Source organism: Ochotona princeps, chromosome 13 (assembly GCF_030435755.1).
Source record: "Ochotona princeps isolate mOchPri1 chromosome 13, mOchPri1.hap1, whole genome shotgun sequence".
In the NCBI taxonomy this organism is placed as follows: domain Eukaryota; kingdom Metazoa; phylum Chordata; class Mammalia; order Lagomorpha; family Ochotonidae; genus Ochotona; species Ochotona princeps.
In genome coordinates, this window is record NC_080844.1 from 22,891,228 (window position 1) to 22,910,856 (window position 19,629).

Below are 19,629 nucleotides of genomic sequence, written 5' to 3' on the forward strand. Positions count from 1 at the left end.
GAACATATATATTTAGTTTTGATAGACTGGCATAATTCACTGAGCATAAAAATTTCCAGTTGCATCCAATTTGTTGCAAAACACAGGGTTTTATTCTAGTCTACGGCTAAATAACATTCCATAGTATATACATAACACAATTTTTTTATCCAGTCATTGGTTGATAGACATCTGTGCTGATTCCATATCTGAACTATTGTGGGTTGAGTTGCTATAATTGTGCAGATAAAAATAACTCATATGCTTATTTCTTTGGGGTAAATGGCTAGGTCATATGGTAAACCCATTTTCACATTTCTGAGGACTCTCTTTAATATTTTTCTTAACAGAGTGTTAGCTTACATTCCTACCTACAGGATACCATTTTCGCCCACATCCTCACCAATGTTCATTACTTTTTGATTTTTGAATGATAGCCATTCTAACTGGTGTAAGATGAAACATCACTGTGGTGTTTATTCACATTTCTCTAATAGCTAGTGATCCTGAGTATTTTGTCCTCATATTAAGTTCAGAAATTTTCCTTCAGCAAAGAAAACACTTACAAAATAAAAATGCAATCAATAGAATGGGAAAAATATTTTCAAACTGTTCTTTTGATAAAGAATTCATATCCAGAATAAATAAAGAGCTCCAGAAACTCAACAACGACAAAGCAAACAATCCAGTTAAGCAATGGGCAAAGGGCATCAACAGGTATTTTGCCAAAGATGCAATACAAAAGACCAACAGACCCAGCCAAATACTTCTTAAAGATGAAAACTGGATATAACACTGTACTTTTTCAACTGTTTACAGCCTTAGCTTATACTTGAGGAAAAGTAGAAATGTTTTCCTCTACTTGATATTTCTTGAATTTTTACATAATAGAGTCCAAGCCTGTGATTGTGAAGTGAAATCAAAATATGCCATTGTAAAAAAAAATAGTAATGATAGTAAAGGAGTAGGAAACATGGGCAGGTGAGAGGGTAAGATGGGAAGTATCACTATGCTCCTAAATCCACATTGTGAAATACATAAAATTTGGTTGCCTTATATAAATAATTTAGAATAAAAATATAAATGTATGTTTTATTTGAAAGTTATTTGAAAGGCAGAGAGACCAACAGAGTTATAGAGGGGTCTTTCAACTGTTGATTTACTTCCCCCAAATATTTACAACATCCAGAGCTGTATCAGCCAAAGTCAGGAGCAAGGAATGTTAGACATCCCATGTTACAGTACTTTAAGCATCCCATGTTGCCTCTAGGGGCGCACATTATCAGGAAGCTGAAATTGTAAGGAGAGTTGGGGATTTAAGGTACCCTAATGTATACAATGATGGCATCCCAAGTGGTCTTTACTATGCCAAACACTCAACTCCAAAAACGGAGGTCTTATAGATATTTTCAAATAAAACTAGGAAAACTTTTTGTAAAACATTTGGCTTGACTGACAAAACTTGAAATAAAATAAACTTACTCAGTTGTGAGTTCTCAGAAGTCTATTTAGTTACACCTTTCAGTTTTTCAAAGTAATTAACATGAAACATAAAACCTCACTTTTACCATGCCCACTGATGATTTAACATGCTCTATGATTAATTTTCCTACTTAGGCAACTGTTTCATCCTTTGAGAAAGAATAATTGACTGTAAGTGACAGAGCCTTTCCTCGTGGGTTTCTTTTCAGTATCTGTGCCTGGAGGACTCTTGCACTTATCATTTCCACTACAATAGTCAAATATCTGCAGAAATCTGCAGTTGTTTTATTAATTTAGCAGAGACAGAGTTTGGAAAATAAATCAGTTTGACAAATGCATTTTCACTGGATTTTATGACCACATCCATAACTCTTCAGGAGATAATCTTTAGAAGAAAGGAAAAATAAGCAGAGAATAAATATATCATTACAATTCAAGATGCTACATACAAAGTGAATATAAAACAACTAAACGATTGTACAAGTTGCAGAGAAGAGTAATAGAAAAGTCCCTGGAATGTTTTAATAACAGTAAAACAACTGAAGAGAACAACAGAGTGTGTGCATATGTATGTATGTATGTGTGTATACACACACACACACACAGATATATGCTTGAGAAGACATTCTCTATCAAGATGCAACTTGAAATTAAACAAAACGAACTAAAGCCTCCTCAAATCCTCAGATTGATGTCTGATTTACAATGATGTTCAGGGAACTTACATGAGTATATGTAGTCAGAATCCCTAAGTGTGAAAACGATCTCAGGATTAAATGGGGAAAAAATGAACATAAGCATTAGAACTCTTCAGCAATAGCCAGACTAAGGAAAAAGTCAATATTACTTTTACTCTGATAATAAAAAATAATATTATTATTTTCCAAGAAGGAAAAAAACATGTAGTTTTAGGCATTTTGCCATGTTAGTAAGTAAAACAATAAGAATACATACATACTCATGGAATGAATAGATTGCTAGATTTGATTATTTTTTAATTTTGTTTTACTTGTTTGCAAGGCACAGAGACAGACACATAGAAAGAAAGAGGGACAGAAAGACAGTGTACATCTGTACACTGCCCAAATGTGTGCAACACCCAGGGATGGATGAGGCTGAAAAAACTGGGAAAGTGAACTTGTGTCTCCTAGAAAGGCAGGAGAGACACAGATACTTCAGCCATCACCTGTTGTTTTCCAGAATGCACATGAGCAGGAAGCCAGAACTGAAAATGAAGCTGGAACTCACAATCAGGCATTCTGAGCAGCATATTTATGTCTCAAGAGGTATCTAGTCACTGTACCACCACAGCACTAAGTGTCTGCCCTAACTGAATCTCTAAGAATCCCCCGTGACGTTTTTTGTATGACCTGAATTTCCCTATTTTCTGCAATTTTTCCTTTAAGCTTTCACTTTGAACTATGTTCTGCACATTATTCTAGATTTTCCTATACTTAAATAAGAATTTGGTATCTACTTAGCCATGCTAAGTCAGGAGAATTTCTAACTAGAATTTTTAAATCTGCTGTGCCCAAATTACTCCTCAACCCTAACCAATTTATGTTCCTCTTTGTAAAAATTGGGTATTTACTATTTTCACTTCATAACAATGTTTCTGCTTTTGAATTTTAGAATGAACATCAAAGACAAATCTGAAGAACTACTTATGTATCTTTTCTTATGTCACATTCAATCATAATTCAACAATAGTTTAAAAGCAAGATCATCTCTCAATATGGCAGCACCATTAACAGCTTACAAATTAATTTATTATGGGCCTAAATTTTCTTTTAAGTCCACCCGTTTACTGCACTGATAAATATATGAAACACATCAAGGGGAAATCAACCTAAACTTGCATGCAGATGAAGGGCAACCTGCATACTAATAATTTAGTTGTGGGAATGAAGCAAGAGTATATTAAGGGCTACTCTTCCTTCAAATCACGTAGTGTGCCTTTTCTGAAGTAGGACTTCCTTTCACAGCTATCATCACAGTCCACACTTTGAGCAGTCGTATCTGTACCATCTTCTTACTCCTAGCAACAGCTGCTGCTTTGGGGAAGTTCCAAAGATTTTGGATACCAACACTGTCACCTCTTCAACTCTTTGTTTAAAGGAAAAGCTCCAACGTCAGTAAGCTCCAACGTCATCTTTGCTTGAATTTGCAGTGTCACTTTCCTGAAATCCTTTTTCTAATCTAATACAAGGTGCCTTAAATCATCTACAAGATATGCCTAAAAATGGTTCCTCATCCACTTGTGGTTCTACGTGTTTTAATCTAATAGGAGAAGAATTTGCCATTTTAATGCAGCTTTCCCCAAATGTAAATGGCAAGCATTATAGGAGTACCTCTGCTGTCTTAAGCTTCTCCCCTAGACTAAGGACATTACTGGACTCATTATGCCATTTATTCTAAATGGTGGTAGGGTGGGGGTAGGGGAGGAGCTTTCCTATGAACAACAGGCAGTCTTTTAGAGTTAGTTGATGCAGTTGCAGGCAGCAAGGCAGATCACCAAGAGTTAGTTGACCACGTGTTAGTTCATGTAATACTTACTTCACCAACTGTCAAGTTTCTGGAATGAACTCTCTTATTGATCTTTTTCTAAAAATGAAGGATTTTCTCGCTCTTTGAATGCAAAAAGCTCTAAGAGGTTGTTATACTAAGACAAAATTAAGGGCCTGGCATGATGGCCTAGGGGCTAAATCCTTGCCTTGCACACTCCAGGATCCAATATAGTTACTAGTGCTTGTTCTGGAAGCTTCTCTTTCCATCCAGCTTCCTGCTTGTGCCCTGGGAAAGCAGTAGCAAATGTCCCAAAGCTTTGGGATCCTGAACCAATGTGGAAGACCCAGAAGAGATTCCTGGCTTTGAATCATTTCACGTCTGGCCATTACAGCCACTTGTGGGAGTGAACCAGAGGATGGAAGATCTTTGTTTCTCCCTCTCTCTCTCTGTACATCTGCCTTTCCAATAAAAATAAATCTAATAAATAAATGTTTAAAAATGAAATGAAAAGCCAGAAAACTAAATCTCACAAAGAACTTTAAGAGTTTCAAAAATCAAACAATCAAATATAAATTACTCAAATTCTCTGCATGTTTAAAGAAACATGAAAGTTTAGCTAACAATTCATACCCCAAATCATCCAACTGATAAACTCAATTTTGGTGGAAAAGTTTTGGGCAAATTCAAAGCTTCAGTATGTCAGGTAGGAGAAGTTTATAAGTACTTGAGGATTAAAACTGCGCTACCAAGTCACAGCGATGTAATAGAAATGTAATAGAAAATATTTCTAACCAGATGATTTTGTTGGCTATTCTGGTGTCATGAGCAAATGTCTCTGGAAATGGGTGAGTATTTGGCCTACTAATTGGGATGCTACTTAGAATGCATCACAAAGTGGAGAGATGGGTTCACGTTGCAGGTCTGCTTCTGATTTCCCTGGGAGGTAGCAAGTGATGTTTGAGTGGCTGTGTTCCTGTCACCCACATGGGAGCTCTCCACTTAGTCCAGCATAGCCTCACATGTTGTGGGTCTTTATCAAATGAACCAGCAGACAACATCTCATCCTCTCTCTCTCTCTCTCTCTCTCTCTCTCTCTCTCAATCCTCTGCCTCTCCAATAAGTGAAAAACTTTAAAAGCACATCGTTTCATTTCTTCCTTGGAGTAGAAGAAAAGAGCATGAGGTGTGAGCAGGAAGCTGTACTGGAAACAGAGTAGCCAGGTAGTGGACCATTACTCTGATATGCCAGTGACATAAGCCAGTGGCATAATCCTTTGTGCCATGGCCATGAGCCCTGTATAATATTTTAAAATTGATTTGAGATATCACAAAGACTGTATCATCTACTAGATGGGGGAAAAAAAAGGATGTTCAAACAACACTACCCTATGTTTTGACCAAGACAGGAGATGAGCAGTATACCCTCTTAAGACCATTAATTGAATCTCCATTGTGAGACTCTAGATGGCAGAACTTGATTGTTTTTAGAGTTTGAGTTGGGAAGGACAAACATAATCTTCTACTCCTAGGACAAAGTATTGTTTTTTGGCATCAGGTATAGGAAATGCAAATATTATAATACCTTCTAGAGAGATCAAGACTGGGTATCATTAACCAAATCAAACATAAGTGAACAAAGTGAAGCTTACATAATCAAAGTAATGACACTACCACAAAAAATTACTAAGTAGAATCAGGCTAATGGAAGAGCAGAGGCAATGCAGAGCAGAGCTAATGAAAAAGATCTTTTCAGTTTGCATGTGACTCGCATGCCATCTTCTTTGGTAACTATACTGCCTTTTGAACAAAGCCAAACTTTCTTTCTTCCTCAATTATTTCTCTGAATAACAAAATAAATCAAGAAAATCTCAGGGATAATAATGAGGTCAAGGCAGGTTAAGCAAAAATTCTCATGATAGCTCTATGAGATAACAGCACATAGTCTTCTTTGTAGGTAGGTATACTAGTCACCTTTTCATTACTGTAATAAAACCCTTGAGACACACCAATATTATAAAGAAAGGAGGATTATTCTGGTCATGAATGGTGAAAGTAAACAGTTCATGGTCAGAAAAGATTAACTGGTTCAACCCCTATTTTTGCAACCTAAGCACTTTTGGAATGCCCCCCCCATCTCTCAACACTACAACTAAACTAAGTTTCCACCCTCTTAGAGTCTTCAACGTATGACCTGTGGGACTAACCTTTGGCTTGAGTTCAAGAGCCCAACCATATTTAGCAAGAGAAATAAGAAAACCTCAGCATTGAAAAATTGTGTTACTTGCTTTGGGTCATACACTGATTAAGGGACAAAGTCCCTGTTGGAATGAGGCCTATGTGAATCCAAAGCTGTGGTCTAAACTTAGATTTTATGAAGTTTTCCAGGATTTTAAACACGAAGTCATTTTCCTATTTGTTAGAAATAAAAGGAAATATATTTAAGGCAAAGCTTTTTAAAAATTTTATTCCACCGGGCCCAGCGGCATGGCCTAGTGGCTAAAGTCCTCGCCTTGAATGCTCCGGGATCCCATATGGGCGCCGGTTCTAATCCCGGCAGCTCCACTTCCCATCCAGCTCCCTGCTTATGGCCTGGGAAAGCAGTCAAGGACGGCCCAGTGCTTTGGGACCCTGCACCCACGTGGGAGACCCGGAAGAGGTTCCAGGTTCCCGGCTTTGGATAGGTGTAGCACCGGCCGTTGCGGCTCACTTGGGGAGTGAATCATGGGACGGAAGATCTTCCTCTCTGTCTCTCCTCCTCTCTGTATATCTGACTTTGTAATAAAATAAATAAATCTTTTAAAAAAAATTTTATTCCACCAAAGACAATTTTCATTTACTTGTGGCATGGGTATCTACAGCCACCTAATGCATAATTTCCAAAAGCCTCATTCAATTGTGAGTCTACTGCTGGGAGATACATTCTGTAGTTAAAATTAGATTGTATATCAACATGTCATTTTCTTGGGATCACATAGAGTTAGTGCCTTTGACAGAGACTTGTTATCTGTTCTGACACTAACAGAATGTCCTCCAATTCCTTTGTTGTTACAGAAAAATAAAATGTACTTAGTATATTCACTAAGAAACACAGTGACCCAAAGAGACAAAGCTGCTATTTGATTTCTGTTTACATCAGGAAGTGGCATTCTCTGAGACAAGAGCATGTCAAAAGCATTATTTTCTGATCACTTTCTGACACACTCACAAAATAGCTTTCTGCTTGGAGCTTTCAATTTTCCCTTGTTTAAGTGACTCATAGCTTAAAGATCACCATATTCCACCCAGAAAGATAAACTGAAATTACAATAAATTATTACATAATTTCAGATCTTGAAATTTCTGATTCAGGTCATGTGAGAGTGAATTGTTGACCCTTTCCTGACTTGTGCAGTTGATGCAGAAATTTGCATTTGCTTTACATCATCTTCTCTCTTGAACAGGGTTATCTGAATAGTATCATATAATAGGTAAACACATCCACTTCACTTTTTAGATCATTTTGTTTTATTCAAGCATTGATGATACCTAAATTACTGAGTAAAATACAGGACTGTGAATAACCATCATTTAGGTCTCATAAACAAAGCCACTTGGGCAAAAAAGCTTTACTAAAAGAATCACAGAAATCTTGAAATCTTCTTAGTATAGGGACCCAGCACAATGGCTCAATTGCCTAATTTTCCCTGTTCTACAACTGCTGGGATCCCATATGGGCACCAGTTCTGGGTGTTCCACTACCCCTCCAGCTCCCTGTTTGTGGCCTGGTAAAGCTGAAGAGGATAACCCTAGGCCTTGAGATCCTCAGTCCATGTGGGAAACCCAAAAGAAATTCCTGGTTCCTGGTTTCAGATCAGCTCAGCTTTGGCCTTTGTGGCCACTTGAGAAGTTAATCAGAGGATGAAAAATCTTTCTCTCTGTCTCTCCTTCTCTCTGTAAATCTGCCTTTCCAATAAAAACAAATAAATATTTTACAAAAGAAATATTCCTATTATAGTAGGCAAGGGAATATAGAAGGATCTGGCAAATGGATTCATTAACAGGTGGGTGTAGAATTTTAAATACTGAAGTTAGCATACAGAAAGACAAAAAGATATGAAAAAGGAATTAATAGTGAGTCCCTGGCATGATTCCATCGTGCACGGCTGTTCTTTGCAGCAGTGGGCATCTTCTCTCCATCCCCCTTCTCTCCCACCCAAGTTTGTCCCACCGCTCTATGGAAGATTCAATGGACATGCGCTCCCTGAGACGTCACAACTATCTTTTTGGTTGTGGACTAAAGGCTGACAAATTTTATCACTTTAATGTACTCAGTGATGAAAATGAGCATCAGTCACCTTCAATTCAGCCAGCTTGGATGCTGGTACAAAGGGCGAGCTATATATTATTGAAGCGGAGGCCATGAATTATGAGCACAGTTCAACTGAAGTCACACTGGCAAGCTAGAAAATGTATAGCGAATGGTTTCCCTTGGGGGCTTCGAAATAACATCACCTGTGGTCTTAAAACTGAAGTGTGATTTGGGGCCTGTGTGCATTACTGGACAACACTTCGTAGCTGTGGAAGAAGATGCAGACTCAGAAGATGAAGAGGAGGAGGATGTATGTATGTATGTGTGAAAAGTGATCTGCCTCTGGTGGTGGCAGCACGGTGCCCCAGAAAAAAGTAAAGCTTGCTGCTGCTGAAGAAAATGATGATAATTTTGATGATAAGGATACTGAAGAAAAAGCTCCAGTGAAGAAATCTGTATGAGATACTCCAACCAAGAATGCGCAAAAAAATCAAATCGGAATGGAAAAGACTCAAAATCACTGACACTAAAAACAAAGGGTCAAAAATCATTCAAAAACACAGAAAAAAAACTCTTTAGACACCAAAGGACCTTGTTCTGTAGGAAACATTAACACAAAAATGCAAACAAGTATAGAAAAAGGTAGTTCTCTCCCCAAAATGGAAGCCAAATTTGTCAATTATTTGAAAAATTGCTTCCAGATGACCTATCAGGAAGCTATCAAAGATCTGTGGCAGTGGAGGAAGTCTCTTTAAGCAAACAGCTTAAATAGTTTGTTACAATTTTTCAACTTATTTCATTTCTGTAACAGTTGATATCTGGCTGTCATTTCTGTAATGAAGAGTGAGAAAATTTCCCTTCCATGTTTGATAAGTGCTTTTCAGGTCCTGTTGCCAAGAGAGTGTCATCCAAAATACCTGTTTACTTTTTAAAGATGCAACTCCATCCTTTGCTTGGTTTTAAGTATGTATGGAATGTTATTGTAGGACACAGTACTAGCAGTGGTCAGGAAATGGTTGGGAGACAAAAATATACATGTGAAATAAACTCAGTATCTTAATAAAGTTTTAAAAAAAGATTTAATGGAGCAGTCAGATGAAAAATAACATACTACAGTGTAAGAAAAAAAAACCCTTTTTTGTGAATTCATTCTTTCTATATTCTCACTCCATGTACCACTAGTAAACATACTACACCATGTTTTTTTTAAGATTCATTTTTTTATTGGAAAATCAGATTTACAGAGAGAAGAAAGACAGATCTTCCATCCACTGATTTACTCCCCAAGTGGCCACAATGGCTAGAGCCAAGCTGATCACAAGCCAGGCGTCAGGAGCTTTTTATAGGTTTCCCACATCATTATGTTCCAATGAAGTCCAACAAGAAACTTCAGCTCAACCTCTTAGTTCTAGCAGTTAGTCACCTCTAACTACTTACTGTACATAGCTAAACTAAGTTTCTTAGGCATCATATATTTAGCACTCCAAAAGTTATATTAGCAATAATCTATATAGCAAGACTACTTTGAATTCTCCATTTGTAACTATTTAGTTCCAAACATGAAAAAATGAAATTCTTCCTAGATTCGGTGCTTCATTCCATTCAATTTGTCACACCTGTTTTTTTTTTTTTTTTTGTTAACTGTTTAAATAGTTCAAATTCCTACTCTTTTTTCCTTTCCTCATTCAGGTTCATATTGTGGCCTATTGTAGGTTGTATCACAACTGTCTCCCCAAAACTCACACAGATGTTTACACTCTGATGTCTGAATGTTTATTAATGGATGATGGATTAAACGTAGAGCCTTGATCTAAATGAGACAGCTAACAAGACCGGCAGTGGTTTAGGACACAGAATGCATATTCTCAGAGGGTGACTATCACCTGTGGGTTGATGATTTGAATTGAGATTGTGCCTACTTTTTCTCTCATGATCATTCTCTACACCCACCCTGATCAGCTTTCACCAGACACTAGACTTTGGAACTGTCCAATTCTGAACTGCGATATCAAACTGTAACCTAAAATAAATCTTTCCTTTTAGTTAACACAGTATAAAAATGATTAATACATACCCTACTTAGACTACCACAGTAGCTAGCCTCTTGTTGGATATATTGATAAAGATTTGTCACAAAATTTACCATGCACTCTTCATGCTAAATGTATCCTTGAATGATTTCTTCTTATGATGCTAACTGGAACAGGGTAACATGGGTCTTATTAATCTTGCCTTTGTATGTGTTTAAAACTCAATTTCAACTACTCTGAAAAGCATACAAAACTACCAGTGATTGCCTTTCGGTACTATTCATGATATGTCTTGTTCCCTCATCCTTTTTCTGGCCTTTTTTTTTTCTTTCTTAAAACTAATTCAAGCTTCACAATGCCTGTAAAATCTCCCCAGCTTCAAAATATATTTACAATTATACTTAGTAACACAACATATATTTTACCTAACTCCATTGAAAAAAACCTGTTTCTGCATTTATAGGCCTGTTTACACCTAAAGTGTAAAATATTCTAATACAAAGCACTTTCAGGCTAGTAGAGGAAAGAGAGCAAGATGGGAATAATCAATGATGATACAAATTCTCCCCAAAAATATTTATAACAAATATTTATAAAATAACAAAGGATTATTAAGTCCTGCTATGTATATACAGAGGAGCATAATTAAAAATGGTAAACTCTTCTCAGAAAGGTCAGATTTATTCCTAAAGGTCTCATATTTAAAGATAATATAAGTTTATATATTTCCAATAAGAAGCAGAGACTCTCAGATAAAAATCAAATGCAGACAGCTGGAAGCATGAAACAATCCAAATTCTGTGAAGTTTTTGTGGTTACTGAAGCATGTGTTATGAGGATGAGAGGAGCTACAGACAAGTGCTTAGTAGTAGGGGTGGGGAACATCTGGTCTGCAAGCCATGTAAGGCACACCAAATCAATTGGTCTAGCCCTGCCAAAGCAATCAACCTCAAGTTGGTTGTGTTGGGCAGCAAGAGGTCTCAATAGCCTCCATTTGGTCACCAGACGAAACTCCTGTTGATTCACAATGTCACACCAACACCCTCCAAGGTGAGGACCACCATGCTGTGCAGAACACAAGTGAACAGCATCTACGCAGGGTCTTCAAGAACTTCTACTTGCTCTGCTTCTCCCCACACTTCCTATAAGAATTTAGCCAAGCTCTTTTCACAAAATCAGCTACTTTGCATGCTTCTGGCTATAGCTCTATAGCTACCAATGCTGAGTTTGCTCTATTTGGTAAACCCAGTCTCCTTACTATAAGAATTTGTTTCAAATTCCTCTATTTAAGACACGAGACAGGTGAATAGTACCCTATAGCCATTTTAAGGTATATAGCAGCCGGTCCTGTATATAAACTAAAATTGAAATGTCAATGAGCTAATCAGAGATTGTGGTTAAGAACTTGCCCTTTTTTTTTTTAACATACTGGTTACTCAAAACCATGTCAATTCCATAATGTTGCAAATTGCTGTCGATGTTATATTGGGACTCTTAATTGACTGGGATGATATTCTAGCAGCTCTAACTTCAGACCAGAAATAGTCTCCCTAAGAAACTGTTCAACCCATCTGGACAATAAGTAGCTGGACTCTATGCTTGGTATATGTTTGCAAAGAAAGAATCTTGATTGAATTTGAACTGTAATACTGCATCAAGGTGGAGGAATCCACCAGGGGGGAAGGGTATGGGGAGGGGTGGGGGGATTCCCAGAGCCTATGAAACTGTCACATACTGCAAAATAATTAATTAAAAAAAACCAAATTCCTCTATTTAAAAGATGATAGAGGGAGTCTAACTCATCATAATCTTGGTGTGTGAGAGTTTAATTTGTATTTTTAATCAACAAATACTAATAGCATGCATTTTGAAGCACAATGTGATGCTTTGATTTATATATATATACATCTTAGAAATATTCCATCAAGATATTTAATATCTTTAATATATACAGAAGCTCATCAATGTACCATCATTGTAATGAAAACATTAAAAATCAATTTCCAATTCCAAAAGATCAGCTGTTATATGTTTGTTCTAATATAACACCCATTAAGAATACAAAGCAACAGCAACAACAAAAATAAACACATATAACCCCACAAGGGATGTAACAGAGATCAGAATACCAGGAATCAAGGAAAAACCGACAGAATGCATTTCTACATAAAAATGCATGTAGACACATATCTAATTGTAAGAGATTGTGCCTGATGAGGCACATGAAGGTTTGCACATCATCTCAGGGGATGGCTTTTTCCTATTTAACTTATAGTAATATGATGTCAAATCTAAGTATTTTACCTGTGAATTTTACCTTTTTGCACTTCCTAATTATTTGAATCTTTCGTAACAAGATCTTGTGATATATTTCATTAATCAATCATCCATAAGAGACTGACTGCTTTCAATCACCTGAGATTGTTCATGTCCCTTTTATCACTGTTACTGCTACTTATAAGTAATGATGTTCTAGTCTTTATTGTACTTTCATTAGTCATGGGTCACACACTGGCATCTACACCTGCATGAAGATTCTTGACACTCTTTTTCACCACCCTAGCATCACACTGATATCTTTGTTACATGTTTGTTAACTTCTTGTGAATGAAAGTTCACTATTTTTCTGCCCATTGTGGACCGTGTACACTGGCTCCGTATTTGAGGGCATACATAATGGAAGTGTAGCAGAAATTGATATGTTCATAAGTGGAGACAGAGAGAAATATGTCTCTATGCATACAGCGCAAAGATGGACTCCCAACAAAATTTCTGACAATATCCTGACGGTTGGATGTTGGACTCTTCAACATTGTCAATGCCTACATTGTTGGGAGACACTTCAGTGTCAGCATGATGGACTTGTGAAAGTTCACTAAGACAGCAATTGGAAAACTGGATGGGAAATCAGTGGGGAGGAAACGGAACTTGGGGAGGGAAGGAGAAACCCCAGTGCCTACTAAACTGTGTCATGAAACAAAATAATAATAATAAATCAATTTCAGCATTTTAGAAACATACATTATTAATTCCTGTCATCTTGCAGTATAATATGGCACTCAAAGCCAGTTCCTTTAATCCAACTGATTGATCAACATTTTCTCTTCACTCTACCACACCAGCCACTAATAAGATTTCCACTCTGTAGAACTGCTTTCTTTTTTTTTTGCTAACATTCACTAATATTATCTTTTTTAATATATAAATTGTTATCAGTTCTTATTTACTATTGCCACAATTGACCACAAATATTTCTAGTTAGTGCACAAATTATTCTAGAAACTTCAAGAAAAAGCAAAAGACTTATAGTACACATGATTTTAGTTATTTTTATATATAATAATTTCAAATTGAGAATCAGGTAGCAGATTATTCTAGAACTGCTTTCTTATGGTCCATTTACAAATGAGAACACAAAGTGCTCGTCCTCCTGTGACTTGTTTATTTCACTCAGCATAATGTGCTCCAGTTCCATCTATGTTGTTGCAAATAACAAACTTTTCTTCTTTTAAAAAACTATATGATATATATGTATGTATGTATATATCTATATGCATATTTAACTATATGTGTGTATCTATCCATATATATGTACATATGCATGTATATGTTCTTTATCCATTCACCTGTTGATTGACATTTAGGATGCCCCATATCTAGGCTTTTGTGAGTAATATTGAGGTACAGATGGGAATCTAGATATTTATACAACATACCACTCTCAAGATCTTTGAATATATATCCAAAAATAGAATTGTTGATTCATATAACAATTCTTGCACAATTTCCTATATTCTGGTATTCTAGGTATCTGACTTACAAAGTTGCTTAATCTGTGCATTTTGAGTTTGTTATATTCGATTCAACTAAGGCACATTAAAATTTTAACGAACTGATTTGAATACAGAATTAGACTGCTCAGAACTGAAAAAAGTTGAGGGCTCCACTAAGGGGTAAAAACAAAAGGTTTTTGTAAAAGGAATGGTAAGCAAGACCAAAAAGCATCTAGTTAACGTGGAGCAGTAGACTTATTTGAATCAAAGCAGTAGAATATCTGAATCTAAAGGTAGTTCACTATTTCTGATTGGTTAAGAATGTTGACTCTGGGCCCGTCACAGTAGCCTAGTGGCTAAAGTCCTCGCCTTGCACATGCCAGGATCCCATGTGGGCACTGGTTCCTATCCTGGCAGCCCCACTTCCCATCCAGCTCTCTGCTTGTGGCCTGGGAAAGTAGTCAGTCGAGGACAGTTCAAAGCTTTGGGACTCTGCAGCCATGTGGGAGACCTAGAAGAAGCTTCTGGCTCCTGCCTTCGGATTGGTTCAGTTCTATCTGTTGTGGTTATTGACTTCAGTTTGGTTAGATTTCAGTTTGTCTACGTACACACACAGAGTGTTTGACTGACCTCAGCCAAATGACCTCTAAATTAGTTATTTAATAAATAATAAAAACAATGCACGTAAAAATCAAATATTCAAAATCCTACTTGCTATTTGTTTGTCTTTAGAAATTGGAAAGAGTATAGAAGAGAGGAAAAGAAACAACGGTGCTTTGTGAACCAAATTTAAGAATGTTGATATTCTAATAACCAAATTAATTTTAACTCAAATCCCATATTTTGGGATCCACATACCCTGATTCTTCAATCCACGTGTGGAAACTAACACGTAAAACATTGTGTTGATCTCATGTTTAGTTTTGAGTTTCTCCAACTATATATCTAAGTAAATATATTAACTTACTTTAAAATTTTCCATCTCTATAGAAAAATCAAATTTATTAAGCTAACAGAACTTTTTAAGATTCTGGAGTCCAGTGGTTCTTTCTGTGCCCAAGTTATTAAACTCATTATGAAAGTCTTGATCCCCTTGTAAAACTATTAGTGAAGTTCAAATTTCTGTCCTGCAGCCAAGTTCTTCCTGCTGAGAGGTTGAAGTTGATTGAAGTCAATAAGAGTTGAGAATGTGTAAATGATAGCAGCTTTTCCTCTCTGATAAAGTCCCTTCTATTTTCTCTCTACCCGAGGACTTTCTTCTCCTCTTTCATCTTAAGACACAGGCTCTGAATATTGATGAGCCTTGTCTTCAACAAACCTCAGTGATGAATTTTTGGAAAACTCATTTGGATTTCAAACACACACCTTACATTCACTGCAGTTTGGTAATCCGCCAGAAATAATAACTACTTCCCTTCCACAGAAAGAATAAGCTAATCGATTATTATTATGATGTGATGTGTCTCCTTTTGATACTCCAATTCCATTTTTGTGAAATCTGATTTTTTTAAGTTCCACAAATGATAAAGGATTCAAAGTGAAAAAGCATTTAAAAAGAAAAGGAGAGAATAAGAAAACGGAGCTATCACCAATTCCTAATGTATGCATTTATATTCAGGCCTTTGTATTATATCTTCATCATCTTTAAGCTATAGAGAATGACCAAATATTCATTTTCCTCAAGATTTTGTCAAATAGAATGATAGGTGATTTTCTCCTCATTTCAATTGGAAGTTTCAGGAACCATTACTATAAAACAAACTCAATTGAATAGGACTGCACTATGTAAAATAACAGAAATATAAGAAGTCATAGGGGTCAGCACTGTGGCATATCAGGTTAAGTTACTGCCTGTGTTGCTAGCATCCCAAATAGATGAGAGTTTGTGATCCAGTGCTCCACATCTGAACCATGCTAATGGAACAGAAAAACAGCAGACTACGACCCAAGTGCTTGAGCCCTTGTCAGCCCTGTGGAAGATGGAAAAAATCCCTGGTTTTTTTTACTTCAGCCAGGCCTTTCCTTCGATACTGTGACCATTTGGAGAGTGAACCAGCAAAATCAAGAGCTTTCTCTCTATGTTTCTTCCTTTCTCTATAACTCCAACTTTCAAGCAGATAATTAAATCTTAACATATAAATAAATTAATCTGAATTTGGTCCCCATTGATTAGGAGAGTGTGCTTCTGATTTATTGAGAAGGAATGAGGAAGGAATAGAGAAAAAGTGAAGGCATGGTATTTTTCTTCTTTTGCCAGACCACAGGCTTTGGCAAGCACTCAGATTGTGACCAAATATAAATCATGTTAAAGTTTGAATGAAGAGTAGATTCTATAACTTTTTAAAGTACTAAATGGTCTATATTGCTTTTCAATTTTTGTAATGCTATCGCAGATTACAATACATCATCTATAGAACCATCTAGGACTACTATCATCTTCTAACCACAGAAACACAGCTGACTTGACTGCTGCTAAGAGGATACACCAAAGTAAACATCAATGCTATTTCCACAAAGGCCTCCAGACCAAGTTTAAAACATCTTTACTTCTATTGAGTGATGCTGGAAATGTTGAAAAGACATCTTAGATCCCCTTTGTGTTTCTTGACTACAAACAAAAACATCCTTTCCCTCCTTGCTCCCCTGAGGACACCCTAGAAAAGTGCCAAGATGAGCTTATTAGCACAATTACCCAGAATTCTCTTGCAAATTCAAGATGGCTTCCTTTCATTTACAAAAAAACTATAAGAATTCAAACTGTTTCCTAGATTGACAGACTATAAACACTTCCTAGCAAAGGTCTAGCCTCATGTTCTCCATTATTGCAAATGTTACTGTTTCAGAGAAGATGAGCATTTTTTCATGTAGTATTTGCCAGAATTTGGTTATGTTTTTCTCTTCCCCTGGCATTTTTCTCATGATCCAACATCTTCCTATTTGTTTCCAAACTCATTAACTATTTTGTTAATTCAGTATGTACTCCTGAATTTTAAATGTTACTATAACTGTGGCTCAGCCCAAACCATGTCTCCCTTCCCTCCACCTTATATCCAAGGTAACTTTTGCTAGATATTCTGCTAAGGATTAAAGTTCTTTGATAATAACCATGATCATGTTGAATTCCAGCTTAGCTGCTATTACTCTGACATATATTGTCAGATATATTGGCAATATATTGAAATATATTGGGTAATACAACAAAATCTCTATCTACCCGTTGCCTATTTTCATGCACCATCCCCAGCTCCCCCCACAAAAAAAATTCAAAAAACTTTTCTCAAAAGCAAGTTCTGCATAAATACCCTCTCCACAGACTCAGAGACTATTCTTCAATCCTACCCCCAATTTTTGAATACATATCTAAGTATTCTTTGATACATATCTATGCTTATTCTTTACATCCAATAAATCAAGTTTTATTCAATCAGCCTCCAAACCACCTCACAAGTCATCACAATTTTATCCACGCCCATCGACACCACTCTTCCAGTTGCCTTCTTCTCAGGATGTGACTGTTTTAACTGTGTTTGTGTCTGCTTTAGATAATTTTAAATCATTTTTTTACTTCGCAACCAAACTATCTTTTGCAAAATACATTTTATTACATTATCCTTATAATTAACCACTTATAACACAGATTCAAATCTTTAACTATATCTATAAAATTATACACAATCTAGCCCCTGCCGATTTTACTAAGGTCATGTTGTACCATCTTCCCCTTGACCATTATACTCCAGCCAATAGTCCTTTCGTAAATTGACTATTTTCTATTTCATTAGGTGTGCTAGGATTAAAATCAAATACACAGTTCTCTAAAGCAGCAACCCTTCCCTCCACACTGCTTTAAATAACTTCTTTTCCACGCTGGGATGCCCAGCCCTGTAGCATAAACTTTGTTTTTCTTTTCCATTGTAAGCCTGATTTTCTCTCTCTCTCTCTCTCACACACACACACACAGGATACAAATATTTGCTAGGAAGAATGCACATTATTACAGAAAGATGCCAATTAAAAGGACACAAATAGAAAAATGTTTAAACAATGTTCTAGATTTGTTACCATCAATAGCAGGTTTTTATTTTTTAAAGATTTATTTATTTTTATTGGAAAGGCAGATATACAGGGAGGAGGAGAGACAGAGGGGAAGATCTTCCGTCTGATTGTTCACTCCCCAAGTGGCCACAATGGCTGGAGCTGAGCCAATCCAAAGCCAGGAGCCAGGAGCTCCTTTGGGTCTCCCACACGGGTGCAGGGTCCCAAGGCTTTGGGCTGTCCTTGACTGCTTTCCCAGACCACAAGCAGGGAGCTGGATGGGAAGCAGGGCCGCCGGGATTAGAACCTGCTCGCATATGGGATCCCAGCGTGTGCAAGGCGAGGACTTTAATCACTACGCTATCACGCCAGGTCCCAAGAGCAGGTTTTATCTGAGCACTCACTTTCTGCAAGAACAACAGTACTGTTTTTCGAACACAGTCTCTATAAAGATGGCAGACTGATTACATTAATAGCTCTGTTTATGTCTCTCAGGATTCAAACCCTTTTACATTACTTTCATTTCCTTTCAGTAAGAAGATGGTACCTTTTTTCTCAACCTTTTAAATCATGGATTCCCTGCAGCTTCCCAATATAATAGGTGAATAAGTCATTTTCAACTCCATGCCTCAAGAGGCTTGGTGCTCTTACCGGCATTGCCATGAGAACATATCTTACACAAAATGCAAAGCCTTCAGAGCATAACCAAGTGCCTCCCACCCCTCCAGTAAAGACAACTCCAGTAAAGAACTCATCAAAGACAGCAGACAAATGCATAAGCCAAATTGCCCCTCGCATTGTTTTTACTTGTAATAAAGGATTACTATTTGTAACCATTGAATACTACAGTTATTACATTAAAATTATTGATTGATGCACTACTAGAAGCTATTTTCAAAGCTTCACACATATGTAATATTCACAATAGCCATATGGGGTATCATTTTGTTCCCATTTGACAGTTAAAGAAACTTAGGTTTAGAGCTGAATAAATCTATACAAGAAAGGATTTGAATTAAACCTTGAGTCTCTCTTTTCTGATAATCTTCTCTTCCCAAAGCTCCCTGTGAACAGATTTTGTTGTCTCACCTAATGGCTTGTAGTACTGACCCCTTTTCACCATTTTTACTTATGTCACTTTGATCATCATCATCATTGTGTCTGCACAGGAAGACATGTAATTTTCTGTTGGCTCCTTTCAAAGTCATTCTCTGACAATTGTTGTATTCTATAAAGAAGTATCTCTAAAGTATCAGTTACTGTTCAGGTGCTAAGTCCATGGTTGGTCTTTATTTAGAGATCACTGGGTAACTCAGCTTTTGCTCAACAAAAAGCATGCCCAGACACAGTTACTATAGTCAACTTCATTGCTACTTGTTTTTCACTCTGGAAGAAGTTCAATGCCAAGGCAAACATGCCCTTCTATTTCTTCTCTCTAGTTATTTCTCTCATTGTGTCATAGTCTCTATTATTTTTCTTCATCTTTTTACCAATAGATGTTCAAATAATATTTCATTTCATGAATATAGGTTTTT

At 36.7% G+C, this 19,629-nt stretch overlaps 1 pseudogene; it reads left to right on the forward strand.

Annotated features, from left to right (window-relative positions):
- Window positions 1-8,181: 8,181 nt before the first annotated feature.
- On the forward strand, window positions 8,182-9,011 carry LOC101527208 (nucleophosmin-like; annotated as a pseudogene).
- The last annotated feature ends 10,618 nt before the right edge of the window (window positions 9,012-19,629 follow it).